The sequence below is a fragment of the Cinclus cinclus genome, chromosome 3, assembly GCF_963662255.1.
Source record: "Cinclus cinclus chromosome 3, bCinCin1.1, whole genome shotgun sequence".
In the NCBI taxonomy this organism is placed as follows: Eukaryota; Metazoa; Chordata; class Aves; order Passeriformes; family Cinclidae; genus Cinclus; species Cinclus cinclus.
In genome coordinates, this window is record NC_085048.1 from 96822965 (window position 1) to 96838124 (window position 15160).

A 15160-nucleotide genomic window follows, 5' to 3' on the forward strand; every position below is an offset into this window, starting at 1 on the left:
TGCTAAGAGCTACTGTTTGCTTTGGACAGACCTCTAGAAGATCAGATCTCTTCAGTATGGTCAACTCTGGCCTGATCCTGAGCAGACCTGAGCACTGACATTTCTCACTGGCCTCTCATCAGCCTCTCTTTAGATCATGGAAAGGAAGTGAAAGATGTTAGAGCAGTCTATCAGTCAGCAATCACCACTTGGTTAATGGCACAGAGACAGCAGAAGTACAGAGAATATTAGAAGGAAGCCATGAAACCCTGCCTGGGGCCCCATTTACCACCAGCAAATGGAGGAAACAATTGGTCTAACATGCCCCCTTTGTTAACAGGCTGACCTGATCTGCTGCTGATCCTTGCTGGGTAACCACGAGCTGTGTCCCTGATGGATCTGCTCCCTCTCATCACAGGAGCTATACAAAGGTCCATGCCTTACTCATCTCTGCACAGCTCCCATGGAGATCACCATAAACAAAACCAAAACAGAGCAGAAAGAGAGACAAAGCACTGCTGCTTTAGTCAGCACTGGTGGCTGGGTCTTGTCTGGGACCCTGTGAGCTCACTTCTCTGCTGCTGAAGCACCCGCACATCCCAGGGCAAGCTGGTTCTTCCTGCCTCATTTTCCCTCTGCACAAGGGGCAGGGCGATGCTCCCTGCCTTACTGGGAGATTTTAGGTTTGCTTAAGTACCCTTCTCCAGTCTGGGCATATGGAGGGGTTGTATGTCTGAATATTGCAATCATCACAATAATATTACCATGAACAAAGCAAAGCCCAAACCTATGAATAGAATTAAATTCTCAGGAATAAGGAAGGTAGCTGTAAGCAATCAGAGAGAAACCAAATTGACCATGAGACAAGCAGAGAATGGATTAGCCTGTGCTTGACAGATGGTGCCAGGGACTGATGTTTTTATTTCCCTCGCAGAGGAGCTTAGAGGAAGGGGGGGGGGGAGGGGAGGGTGAGGTACGGCACGTTTAATAGAACAAAGCAGCAGGCTGTAGCAGCTCTGCTGAAAAACACTAAAAATACCAAAAGCAATTTCCAATTAGCTTGTAAGGGACATGCTACGTGTCAGCTACAGAGTGAAAAACAGGATCAGTGGTATTGTGCCACATGGCACTTTTAATTTTCAAAGCAGCCTGAAAACATTACTTAATTCTCCTCTGACACAGGGAAATGCAGTGCAGTCAGCAGTTTGTTCCTTCACTTCTTATGCCAGGTTTTGGGAAGACCCTGGCCCTTTTCCACAGCTAATTCATATCACAATAGCTTGAATTACTCTGGAGGAGCCAGTCTTCTCTGCAGCACTACTGAGCAAAAAAACGGCTGTGTTAGATCGGGAACTTAATGAACCAGAGAAAGGGGAGATGCCCACACCCAACTGCCTTAGTGAGACCCACCTTTAATATTTGTCCCATGCACATCTTCTTCCTTTAAAAACTCACAGCTCAGTGGTTTTTGCTCCTGCTCTGTCTCCAGAACCACTAATCATGTTTTGGTACACTTGTGGATTCCTGCATGGCAAAGTTAAGCCTACCAAACCAGGCATGCCTGAGGTGGAACAATGATGCAGTGGGATTTTCCATTGCTGTTCCTTCCATGCCCAGGATTTCTGGCAGCAGAGACGAGGCAGCTGAAATACAGAGCCAGGCTTACAGGCTGGGATCTCTCTGGGAGACAGCGTGACTCCTCACTGCCCCCTCTGTGCCTTCTCAGCTTTGCCTCGCGTCAAAGGCTAGGTTCATCCCACGAGCTGCTCTTGTTGTTTGGCAGTGGCTACTGATAGCCTGTGTTTTTCAGAGGAGATGGTACAGCCTGCAGCTTCATTCTCATAAGGTAAGCCTACTGACACACACAAAAAAGTAATTATCTTTCATTTGATATCACAAGCAGACACTTACTGCTTTCTCACCTGAAAGCTGACACAGGCACAAGTGCTTCTTACAGATACTTTTTCAGATGGTTGTAATTTTTTGCCAGGGAAATTATTTGTACAGTTAATCTCAACATCAAAAGATGAAGGTCAGTGATGAAGAAGTCCCTCCACACCCTCTCCATAATGACAGAGCTGGTCTTGTTACCCTGTCATCGCACCTAGTAGCTGTTGGCTGGATTTTAAAAGGTGTTAAAAGTGTAAAACCCCAAAAGACCCAGGAGCCTTATCAGAGAAAATACTTAATGTTCGAAGAGGGACTTTGAATTACCGTGCCATTATTAAGAATCAGGACTGGAGCCAGTAAGCAGGCCTGGTGCCAGGGAATGCAGAACGGTGTCCTGCAGAAAGGAGGAGGCATCGCTGTACACCCAGCAGTTCACGGAGGTGGCAGATGGACACAGAGCCCCCTGGAGCCAGGCACTGTTGCAGCAAGCCTCACTGCCATGCCCTAGCAAAGAAAGCATGGTTGCTAAGTAGGATGGATGGTGATGCAAACATACCACAGTGGGGCAAGGATCTTGCAGGGTTTTTCATTGCTAAGCCTTCTCTTTTTGGTCCTCCGCAGTGAAAGGCAGTTTGTGAAATAAGGAGAACTTTCAGGTTTAAATCTGCAAGTCCTGTCTCCCAAATCCTGTCCAGTGGCGATGTTCTGCAAGATCACATATGTTATCACTTTCCTTTGTGGGAGATCGTCAGATGTGCAGCTCATAGATGACAGCCATCTGATTATGCCACTTCCTCCACGCAAAGGCTTGGTTTGATGCACATGTGTTTGAGTGGAGAGAAGATGCCAAGGGGTGATGCCCCACTGACCCAGCTGATGCAATGGGCCAGGGTGCCAACTCCTCTCTATTTTATAGAAGGTGATTTCAAGGGAGTTTTTATCCTCAGCTAGGAAGGTAAAGCTGAAATAATTCCTTTGGCACAGAAAAGCATCACAACAGAGCTGTCTACCCGGAGATAAACAGTTCGGGGGAGAGCAGTTACTCCAACGCACGTGGACTTCATCAGAAAGTCTGGGCTGTCCCTATTGTTTGTGAGCACTGGGTGAGAACAAAGACAGATTGGGCTAGAAAGGGCCCCATGCAGAGACATTCAGAGCCTGTACAGAACAGGACACTTTAATGTCTGCACTGGATTGCTGGGGATTTTTATATAATCAGACGAGTCTACTAACTTGGGAACATATATAAATGTACACACACCTGAGGACCAGATGAATTCCCTTAACTGTGTCGTTTTTTGGTTGCACTTACCAAGAGATGAAACTGGTTTGTTACAACTGTCACTTCACAGTCAGGGGAGTGAGAAGAAATCTTTGTAGTATTGCCAGTCTTTTCCATTTGCTGTTCTTGGAGCTCTGGGTGGAGTTTCCCAGCCTCAGCCAACACAGCATTTCCTCAGAGGTCTTGAAGCTCATTCAGTATTGCTTTCAGTCTTTTAACAGTACCACCCCCTGCTTAGGAGGCACACTTCTGAGTGTCAAAGGTGAGCCTGTTAAAAGGAAAACAGCCAGCCCCACTCTAGGCTTACTGCTCTCTTTTGTTAACAGATATCTACCCAAAGACATTTATCAAAGATGCTAAATTAAGAGGGAGCAGAGTGAAAAACCCAAGCAGAGCCTGGGGGAAGAAACAGGTGGCCCACATAAAAAGGGGGGACCAGAGATGCAAGGGAAGGGAACAGGACATGGAAATCTACCCAATAAACAGCTTCATCCATACCACTGAAATGCTGGAGGAGAGGCTTGTTTTGTGCTCCTTTTGGCATAATCAGGATTCATAATCCTCGGTCATTGTCAAACAGTCAAGGTACAATGCATGTGAGACCAGGTGGTGTTGGAGTGTGTAAAGCAGAACTCTCAGAATGCAGGGTTTGAATTAAAACTTTTAGAGAAATTAATGTATATTAAGCCACACAGACATGAAATAGAAGTGTAAGCTTTAGTTTTAAGTAAGTAGAAATATTACTAAGTCACATAGATATGAAGTAGAAGTTTAACTTTTAAGTAATTAAGAATATGCTTTAATGAATAGTAAGAATATGCCTTAAAGATGCAAAAGCCTTAAAATCTAGTGTAAAGTGTAAGCCTCGGTAAAAGTTCAGAAACTTAGCTCTACATGTAATGAAAACATAGTAAGAACATTGCTTACATTTTTGAGATAGAACAGATACAACTATTTGCATGAATAGATAGAGCTATATGCGTAAATTATATGTAAGAATTAATACCACTTCCATACTATAGAACTAGAATTCTAATAGGTTTAGAAGGAACGTTTTAGGTTCATGTTTTTAGCTCATTGGGGAATTAAAAAATAAAAATCTGTGCATCAGGGTGAGAGCTCTCTCCCTCACTCTTTTCCTCCATCATCATCATCATCATCATCATCATCATCATCATCATCACCACCACCTAGGAGGAGAAGAAGAAGAAGTATAAGAAGAACAACAACAACAACAAGAACAAGAAGAACAAGAAGAAGAACAAGAACAGAAGAAGAAAAAGAAACACCAGGGAGCTGCTGCCTCTGCTCAGGACTCTATACCAGAGAACTGCTGCTCCTGCCTCTGCTCGGGACTTTATACCAGACTGCAGCTCATACTTCTAATTAGAACTCCTTGTCTCAGCACGGACTTTAATGCTTGGGACTCTGTCTCTGAGACTGATGTGCTTCTGCAATAAACAATTTTACAGCAACCAACAACTAACTGCTCTTGCCTCTTTGAAGACCTAAACCCTAAACCCTCAACAAGGAGGAGAACTCAGCAGATGTCTATCTGTGTTTAACACCAGCCTCCAGGATGGAAAAACCTTGAGAAGGGAGACTTCACATCTGGATTCTGTCCAGCAGCCATGACACGTGGGTGGCACCACTCCCTGCTGGCACAGTGTGTTTCAGCCAGTGAAGCCTGTGAGAGGAGCCCACACCTGAGGAAGTAGAAAACGCCAAGCTCCCCTTCTTCAAGTGCTTCAGAGATCTGCAAGGGGGCTGAGCCCAGCTGCACGGCTGAGTAAACAGTAACGTGTTTGCCTCTGCGCCAGCCTAGGAGAGACGATCTATGACTTATTCCAGGGCATTTCTGAGACCTCCAAGGAAATGAGAAAGGATTTCTTTCTTTCCCAGGTACAATAGTAACAAAAAGGAGGAAGCTCTCTGCAGGTCTTGGATCAGAACACACAGTATCATGCACATGAAGATTTTCAAGTAGTTTGCTATGCTGAGTAAGCAATGCAGTTCTTGCTGCAGAGATTAGAAATTAGGAGTACAAGAGAGTACAAGCAAATGATATGAAGCCCCTTGTCCTGCCAAAGGGGGACTGGCAGGGTTAGACCAGGAGCACAAGGAAAAGAATCTTCCATTCCAGGCTCCATTTTGGATGAGAGCCCTAAGGAAGGGTGCTCGAGGGTTTTCATGTGGCCAGTTGCTTATATGGTGAGCAATGTAATTATTCAGCACATGTGACTGACCTGGCACAGGGCAGGCTCTGAGTTACACTACCAAGGAACTTTTAGTAAGAGCAGCCTGAGTCACTCATAAGTCAGTGAAACAGGTGAGAACAAGAAGAATAAGAATTACTACAGGTGGACTCACAAAACTGCAGCACAGGACTCATGTGAGCAACCCACAATATGCATGATTCAGTTCTGTTATTTCACTGGGACTCCACATGCAGATTGCTCACGTTTGACAGAGGAGAGCAAGGTCCTTTCCTAGGTTTGCAGGATGTGATGTGAGTGGGATATTTGCCTTCACACGCGATTATGTGTCAACAATTGTAACACAGGCAGGCAACAGAGCATCAACAGTGTAGGGAGCTGAGCTGCAGCAGCGACCACTTGATATGTACACTCCATCACAGGATGGAGGGCATGGTAGGCTAGGCCCTTGAAGAAGAAGTCTTTAGGGGAAGAGATGGACACTCCATGCATTTTGAGGGGGCAGAAAGCATGAACAAAGCAAAAAAGCACCCCAGTAACTTGCCAATAAAGCATGAAAAAGTATTTCATCATGCTGTTGTTGCATAGTTATTAGTCAAGCTTCTAGGCACCTGCTAATGTGACAGCTATTTATTATTATAACAGTGTTTAGACAGATTTCCAAAAGGCGTCATGTAGGTGCCTCACTCCCATTCATTTCAGAGAGACTTGGGCAATAGGGACTTAGCTCATAATGCAGCCTCAGCCTGGAATGTGGGAGGCTACATGGAGGGATCACTCCTTCATGAGCCTCTAAAACAAAAAAGCAAAAAACAAATGGACTTTCATCCATATCCTATTAAAATCTAGACCAATCAATCTAGTTTGGAAAGACTCCTTAGACTGAACCAATTAACCACTGTTAGCCCTTGAAAGACACATGGTGGAAAACAGCCTCCAGAGTATTTGCCAGGGCACAGCAATGGCCTGCTGTTCTAAGAGGGCAGGCAAGCCAGCAGCTGGAGGTAGAGCCAGCACAGGCAGAGCTGGTGAGGCCAGTCAGTGCAATTAAGGTTTTTGAGTGCCCTCAGAACCATGACTATATTTTAGAGATACAATGGCACAAGGAAATGGATGATCAGAACTGATTCATTTGAATTTCTTGTAGTACAGCACTTACGTTGGCATTTCCTAATTCTTGCTTTTCAAAAACTCAACTATTATAATTTAATGTGGCTTTTCTCCACGGAAAAGTGCTGACCTCAGTCTGGTGGAATCTGAGCTCCAAACCTGATCAGTTAGCAAGAGAAACACATCTGATCTTATTCCAATCCCTTTCAGATTTTTGCCCAAAACCCATGCAGACACTTGGCAGCTTCTAACTCGCTTTGGGAAGATCCAATTTTAGATAGTTGAGAACAAACTGATTCAAGACAAAGCACATCACAAGGACTGGGATGCTTTTAAATCTGATGCTCAACTGACTTGTGTTTTTCTCTTTCCTTGTTTCCCAGTATTAATTCAGTAGTGATCCCATAGAGCCCTTCCATGCTTCTCCTTCCCTGACAGATAAAATCTGGTAGTCAAACCTGCTTGGGACTGTGGCTTTGTCTGGGGGTTGTTGTTTTTTTCGTCCCTTGCTGCCTTAAGCTGAGAAGCAAACCCAGGTGCTCACAGAATGCAGACAGAGTAACTGCCTGTGGGCAAAGGGAGCTGGTTCCTCCCATGTCGAGTAAGTCATGAGCAAATATGTTTCTGTTTGGAACACTTGTTGTGAGTAGCTCCGCAAGGAATAGACCAGTGCAGTACGCCCTCCCTCAAAATAGTGAGCAAACAAGAGAAACCCAGTGACACTTAACACATGAAAAACTAGGAGCTGATTAAACACCAGGAACATCTCAGAACTAGGGGCAGGAAAGCAAAATGACAGCCAATAAATGGATTTAAAAAAAAATAAATTGGTCAAATCAGTTTGAAACTCCAGGAAAAGCTTTCTTTCTCTGGCAAATTCACTTGAGCAATTGTAAATAACTTCAAGGAGAGCTGAACCATGTGTCAGGTAGGTGAGTTTTCTGTGGTTGTTGATTATCCCTGGTTTCTGAAGGCGATGTTAGTGGCTATTGATAGCTTGTGACACATCACTCCTGCCCACATCCCTAACTTCGGGGACAGTGAGGCACACATGAGCCACATTAGGTTGCCACACAGCCCTCCAGGGGCAGCCCACATAGTGGCATCTGTGCTGGTTCACTGTCACTAATCCTTGTCATTTGCTGCTGCAAAAGGAACACGGTGGCTCTCGGGGCAGGGGTGGGTGTTCGTGTGCAGTGACTCACTACGTTCCCCTCCTGGCCCTTTCCCTGTGCTCAAACACAACTGGGACAGAACAAGAGATGGTTGTTAAGTGGTTGATTTAAGTTAATCAAGACTTCATTAATCATGTGTTTTTATCATGGGTGACCTGTGAGATTTTCTTGTGTGTGGCATAGTTCTGTCTACAATTGACTCATCACACTTGAGGGCAGATGATACTTAGCCCAGTCCTAGCTATTAAATTACTGTTCTGCAGCTTGTTAATGTGTTCCCTGCTTCTTTGGCCCAAATCCACCATCTAATCTTTCATTTGCATGTAGGCAGGGACAAGCTCCAGCTCGGAGTCAGCTGTTCAACACAACAGTCTGGGTAGTGCTGGGACAAAGCTGAGAAACACAGAATAAGTCAGAACCCAGATATATTTATCTTGTCACCACTGTTTAAAGGAAGCAAACTGAGCAGTGAGCTGAAATAACTGTGTATAGAAACCACTTGAAAATAGCCTGAGGTGCTTTGTTAAGGCAGGAGACCACCTTACAAATGAGACCTTTTATACATATCACACTGTAATATCATAACTGAATGATTTTCTTGCCTTAATCAAATCAGCATTTGGGACTTTTCTGACAGGCTGTTTGTCCTTGCTGTGCACAGCTTGATTCACCATTACTTTGCTTTTTGTAGAGTCATTTAAGCCTGGGCAAAGTTATGCAATCCCTCCCCTCTGGGAGAGTGTTGTAGAATTATAAATACTCAACATGAGACAGGACAGTTTATAAATCAATTTTTGGCTCGTGATACCAGCTCTCAAACTGAGAATCATAGCATCGAGGAATTTTTTCCTGCCAGCTGAGCAGGAAACTTTCCAACTAACACTGGTGTTTTTCCTCATTTCTAGAAATCAGCCTATGTCAAGTGGAAAAGCAAATATAGGAAATAATTTCCTGACATTGCTCTCTTGGTTGTTTTATGTATAACTGTTGGAGCCGTAGCAAGACTGAGCTGTGGCTTGGGAGGCAAGAGGAGGCCATCTGTGCTATGGTGAGCAGGAGAGGAGGTCTCAACATGGCACTTAAATGAATCTATGCCAAGAAAAAGGGTGCCAAAATACAAGGACTTTGCTGTTAGTCCTACAAGCAAATCACTTTTAGTGCTCTGTGTGATGGTAGAAACACATCTCCACTGTTTTTTTCTATAGAAACTCATGTATTAAAGTAGAAGGGAAGTAAAGGAATTGGTTACATCCAGGCAAAGAAATCAGGCATAAACAGCCCTTCAAAGTACAGAAGCAGCATGCACAGAGATGTGGTGAATAGGTGCAGGTTCCTTCTGTGCCCTGCTCTTGCTGTGACTGCGAGCTCTGGAGACCTACCCTGCATACACTTGCAAGCTACCTTACATTCTCTCAGACATCAAGGAAATCAATCCCAAGCTTTGTTCACAGACGTTTTCCATATCTTTCCTATTTTAAGCCTTGCTTCTGCCCTCTGAGGCCCTCATTGGGACCTGGGAGCTGAAAGGGAAACATACCAGGTTGCGGTTGTGAATGGTTGTGAATACTCCTGGATGTAACTTTTAGAGCAGTTCGGATGCTTGAGAGAAAGGGGTTAATCTGTTCCCAATTGGGAGTAGTCTGCAGCCAGGAATTTGCCAGGCAGTAGGGGCTGTACCAGATGTGAGGGCAGTGATTAACTCACTGCCTGGATCACACAGGAGCTGTTCGTAATTGGCACCTTATTTTAGTGGTTTTTAGGATCCAGTCTATAATTAAGAGTTTAGATTAAATTCACCCTAGTTTGAAAGAGAGAAGCTGAGAAAACAGGGATTGTCTGGGACCATAATGGCCTGGGCCTTACCCCTTCTTGGAGGGGAGGGAGGAAAAGCCTTAGGAATCCAGCCATTTCTGTCACAGTTGCTCTGATTTTGTTAGAATGAAACTGAAGCTTTTACTACTCAAGACAATATGAATTCTCATAAGTGCTTATTTTTAAAAGGAACGATTCATAGATGCTTATTTTTATTTAAAGATGAATTGTTTTCTGGGGCATTTAAATCTTTGTTGACAGTGTTTGTAACTTGACATGCCACAAAGCAGGGCTGTCACATAGCAATTGGAGGAAATACTGAGGAGGAACTGGCAATTCTCGTTGGGCTGTCTGGATAGGAAGGAGCTGCTAACAGTGAGCAAACAGAGCCATGAAACGCTGCTAGAAGCAACCTCAAGAGGTCACCTCTGTTGCTAGGCAGAATCCGCTAACACAAGCAAGGAAAGGAAAATTAACCTCAGAAAATAATTTCAGCTTTAATAATTCAGGCTGGCGCTGACACTTAGGAATGGATTTGATCTTTAGTTGGAGATTTTTTTAGTTAATGTAACCTTCCCCCTTTATTTTTCTTTCCCATCCCAGGTCACTTTGAGTGGCAAGTGATTCTCAGCCCAAGCTCATGATTGATTTTGTCTGGAGTTGACATTTCTGCTGGTTGCCCCCATTGTGATACCACCAGTGGAACTAAACCACCTGGAAAATTTGGGCCAGGAGACCTTGTGTGGACAGCCCTCTTGGGAGGGACAGCACTTTTTAATTAATTGGCAGAAACCACTGGTGGGGAATGATTGCCAGTTCCATCTGAGGGGAGCAATCCCAGCTGCAGGCTGTAATTCCTGTTACCTGTACAGCGGAAAAATCTCCCGGCATTATCCCCTTTTTACTCTCAGAGGAGCTAAAAACATGCTCTTTGAAAACAGAGTGATACTGGTTTGAAATGGGAGAGGGAAGAAGAAGAATATATCTGGGACCTATGCGGAGGTCACACTTACAAATTTCTGAAGCGTTTTCAGGGACGGCAGTTCACAGGGAGTATTTGGTTCTGAAAATCATTGTCAACTGTCCCACAACTAATTTTATGAGTGGATTAGTCACTGCTGGCTTTGGCAGGGCTTTTCACTTAATTTCCAAAAAAGAGGCTGCAGTTTCAGTCCTATCTCACCTGCTTGCGGCACACTGGCCAAGAAGGTGTTGTCCGTGAAGACAACAGAGCACTTGTCTGGGCAAGGGAGAGGAAAAATATTGAATGGCATTTTGGGGGGGCAAAAGGAGAACTCTCTGTTCATATTAGTTTTGTACTGTTTGATTTAGTTTTTTATATATTCTGTACAGTTGAAAGCTCATGGGATCATGTTAAAAGGTGAAAATAAGAAATTTCAAAAAAGTACAAAACACTTCTGGCTCTTTTAAGTTATAGACTCCTGATATCAAACCAAGGTGGATTTAGTATCATTGGGTTAATGAGGTGGATCGTACACTGCCAGCTCAAATATTCTTGCTGCAGAGCAGGACTGGTGCCTGCCCAGCAGGAAAATGTGAGGCTTCTGACTTGAGCCAGCTCAAGAGCTGCACCAAGGCCATCTGAGCCATCTCACCATCCAGGCAGCCTGGGCAGTGGGGTTTGGTAACCTCCTCAGTCGTGCTGGTGAAAATCATCTCACAAATCATCTCACCATCCATTGAGAAGCTTGAAGCAATAGCAGCAGCAATATCTGAGGGAGAGGGCTTGGAGTCTAGGAGAGTCTGAACGTAAAGCTTGGGAAACCCTGAAGAACTCCTGCACTCAGGTATAGATGTGGTGGCTCTCATTCACATTTCCAGCAGATGTTTATCCAAATGCCATCAACTGCTGTTAAAGGTATTAAAGGGTACAGGAGTCACTGGGGTATCTCTTACCTAGATTTGGGTTTAACCATTTCAAATATAATTGCAGTTTCCACCTTAAACTGCTCTTGGTTACCTACTTACTTTTTCATGCTTCCACTTTTTGAAGGATCTGCAGATCCTCCAAATGCAATGAAAAATACTGGAACATTTAATCAGTGTTGATTCCCTGAAGAAAACACTGGGAAACAGCATTTAGAGACAAGAGCTGAGTATGCTGGGTTTGCCAGCTGTATATTGGCATATTTTCCTTCATACTGGGCCACTCCAGTAGCTTGTATTTACAGGCTTAGAATTGGAAACAACACAGATTGGGAGTAAACAGCATTCAAAAATCATGTTAAGATATAGCATTCTATATTTCAGAGAAGGAAGCACAAGGAAGGAAAAAACAGAAAACGAGGTAAGGGCAGCTCACATCAGAGGCTGCTGGGTGAACCACAGTTCTCACTGGCATCCCAGAAGAGTTAAAAGGCATGATTTGAAGGAGTGTGATTTGCAGATGTTTATAAGGAAGATGAAATGATGATGGCTGTAAGAAGGATACACCCCATGGAACTGGCTGGTTGCCAAATCCCACCATCAAGTGACTTCTGATGAATAATATAGGCCAAGGTTGTCCCAGATATGCTTCCACATGTGCACTTCCACATGCACAGAGGAGAGAAAGAATGGACCAAGCTGCCTTATCCCTTCAGCAGATCACAGGACTGCTCCTGTTTTGATGAACCTCTCACTGCTCCACACTGGCTCCTCACCTCCTCTGGGCCCATGAAACTTGCTCTGCCCCATACTGGAAGGCAGCTGTGCTGGGGACAGGGAAGACTATGGACATGCCAGGACAAGTACATGCGTAAGTCACTGTAGGGATGAGGTAGCCAGGATACTGCTTACAGTGAACCAGAAAAGCAGCTGTTTTCAAGGACTCTCTTAAGACCTGAACTCCGTGGTGTAACACAAGTTGTGCAGAAATGCACAGCTCTTAAGCCTAGTTTTTTTTGAAGGGGAGCCCCATCAACTGGCTCCAAAATGTGCTTCCCTGCTTGTCTTGACTGCCTCTCTCTTCCAGCATCTGCCACCTGCAGAAAGACCCCTCACCCCTTTCCTCTCTCACAGAGCCCGCCTCACCTTAGAAACTGCTATGAACTGGGGACTTTGTCTGCATACAGTCCTTGTTTTACTGACCAACTAGCTCTGCTCCAAAGGCTGGATTCTTTTGGTGAATCACCATGGGACTGACAGGAGCTGGCACACAGAGGGAAGCCCAAGCTGCTTTGGGTCAATGAGATACTAATCTAGATTCTGCCCTTTAAAGTACTTTGCTGCTGTAGCTAAGAGTGGTGGATATGGCAATATTTCATGGGGCTTCCATGGCTTTGTAGCCAGGAGAGACAAGAAGCTGTAGCAAAAGCAGTTGCTGTGTACATGGGAGGCTGTATTTGCTATTCTAAACCAAGAGGGACATTTTAGCCTGGCTTTCTAAGGAAACAAAACTTATGTTTTGTTTTCATGCTGCTTTTCCATCTGTTTCCCCTTTGTTCCTCAGCAAATCTGGAGCCCATTGGCCAGTGTCAGCCAAATTTGACCATGGAACAATGTGCACTTCTCTCTGTGGGGAGACAGGTGGCTTCTCCTGCAGGAGAAGGCAGGAATAACCCTGCTCTTTAACTGGGAAAAGCCAGAGCCAACTGGACCATAGTGCCAGCTTGGCCTGTCAGCTCATGCTTGGCTCTGGGTCCACCACAGTTGTGCCCAGCCACACAGGATGGGTAAGACCTTGGCTACGATAGCTAGTAACTGTGCCTGGTGGGGAGAGTTTCCTCCCTAACCATTGTGCTAATCAGCTTAACCCTGCAAGATGACATCTGGTAAACTTAGGCTCTCTAAGAAAATATCTGGTAGCTATGTTGTGTTTGAGTGAGTCAAAGTATCGGGATAGGAGATGATACATTATTAAACTCCTAATTTTCTCAAGAATTTGTATTTTGACCTGACAATATTTTGAGGAAACAGTTTGTGGGATGTCTTTTTGCAGAGCACTCACAATTGTTACTGTAAACACATGCCCCTATCAGTCCCTGTGTCTGACCTCGCACCATCAGATAAGCGGGCTTAACCTTCACATGTCCATAGGGATTACTTAATATCTATCCATAGCAGTGACTGGGATAAAGTGATGTTTTCTGCAAATGTAGTTCAGCTTGAGGAAGTTACTGCTTACTCATGTGTTAACCTCAGCCTCTGAGCAGGTGACCAAAGACAGCAGACTGCAACCTGCCTGTGCTAGTGAGCTATAAATAAAGAGGAGCCTGCAGCTACAGCTGCCTGTGCTCTGCTGCAGGTAAATATTTGTCCAGGGAAGCTTGGTGAGGGCAGCTTGAATTTGAATGGCTGACCACATCAGAGCCCATCAGAGGCCATTCAGCAGAGCAGTCTGTTGGGGCATACTTGACAGAGAGTAGGGACCACTTGGGTGAGACACTGCAAAAGCAGAGAGGGCAGAGAGCAGAGGGAAAAAGGGGTCACCCCAACACCCCAGCACCATCATCACTCCCTGGCACTGCTTTGCCAAACTCCTCTGTCAGCAGCACCAACCCCAAATTTCTCACCCTTGCCCCTTTAAAGGCCTTTTTGGCCTCTTTTCATGTAGTTCAAGTGTCTCAGTTTAGCAAAGCAGAACATTCTCATTGTTAAGGTGTTTATTCCACACTGCACCACACAGCAAAGGTGGCCCTCTGTTTAAACACCATGACATCACCTTCAAGGTCATCCTATAAATTCCTTCCTAAAATTATTTGTCACAAGCTCTGTGGAAAACTCAGTGAGAATGAGACTGATGGCATGCATTAAATACACTGCCAAGCACGGACCTCTTCTCTGAACCTCGACTTCGAGCTTGGCTGACCTGTGAGGAGCATTTCTGTTGTGTTATATCTCACACTGGGCTGGGTTGCTGGCACATGGGCCACCTTTCTCTTTTATCTTTGCACAATGGGCATCCTAGTACAAAACTGGAGCCCTAAGCTGAGAAACAGTTAATAAGCAAGTTGATCACAGCAAAATGGAGAATGAGTATCAGTCTTTGTAATGTCAGAACAGTCTCAAAGCTTTGCTAATACAATTCCAGTATTATTCTTTATGAAACAATCCTGTTTAACGAAGATGACCAGCCTTTTCCCCTGTCTAATTTTAATGTGGTTTTATAAAATGGATACATTTGGCATGTCATCTGGAAACATTAACCAGGGAGGTTAAGAGGTGAGGCTCTTGGGTTTAAAGCATCCATTTAGTAGATGGATAAATGAATTGACGAAGTACTATCCCATTTGTCTTAGGGCTATTATACCTGATTTTTTTTTTCTGGGCTAGTTATAAGCTATTGGTTAATGGTGTAGAATTAGATTTTTACAGAACTCCGTGCAGATAATTTTCTTGGAAAATATTTTGAAGAGCCTGCCTGTCCAGAATATGAGAGGTGATGTTCCACTGCTGCCTGATGGATTGATCCTCCAACAGCAGGACTGCAGCTGCAAGTGGTAGCCTGTGGCTCCTCCATTAGAGTTTCTGCACTAGCACAGGAGAGCTGTAATAAAGAGAAATGACATGTTAATGTGGAAGTAATTCAAAGCCCTCAGATCTGAGCATCATGGGACATTAAGGAAATTTAACATTTGATCTAGAGCAGGGCTACTTGGCCTGGGGAGCCTCAGGTCCAAAGTTATCACATCTTAAACTTCTGTGCAGACTGTTTAGCTTGTGCTCATCTGTCTTCATGAGATTAATCCAAATAA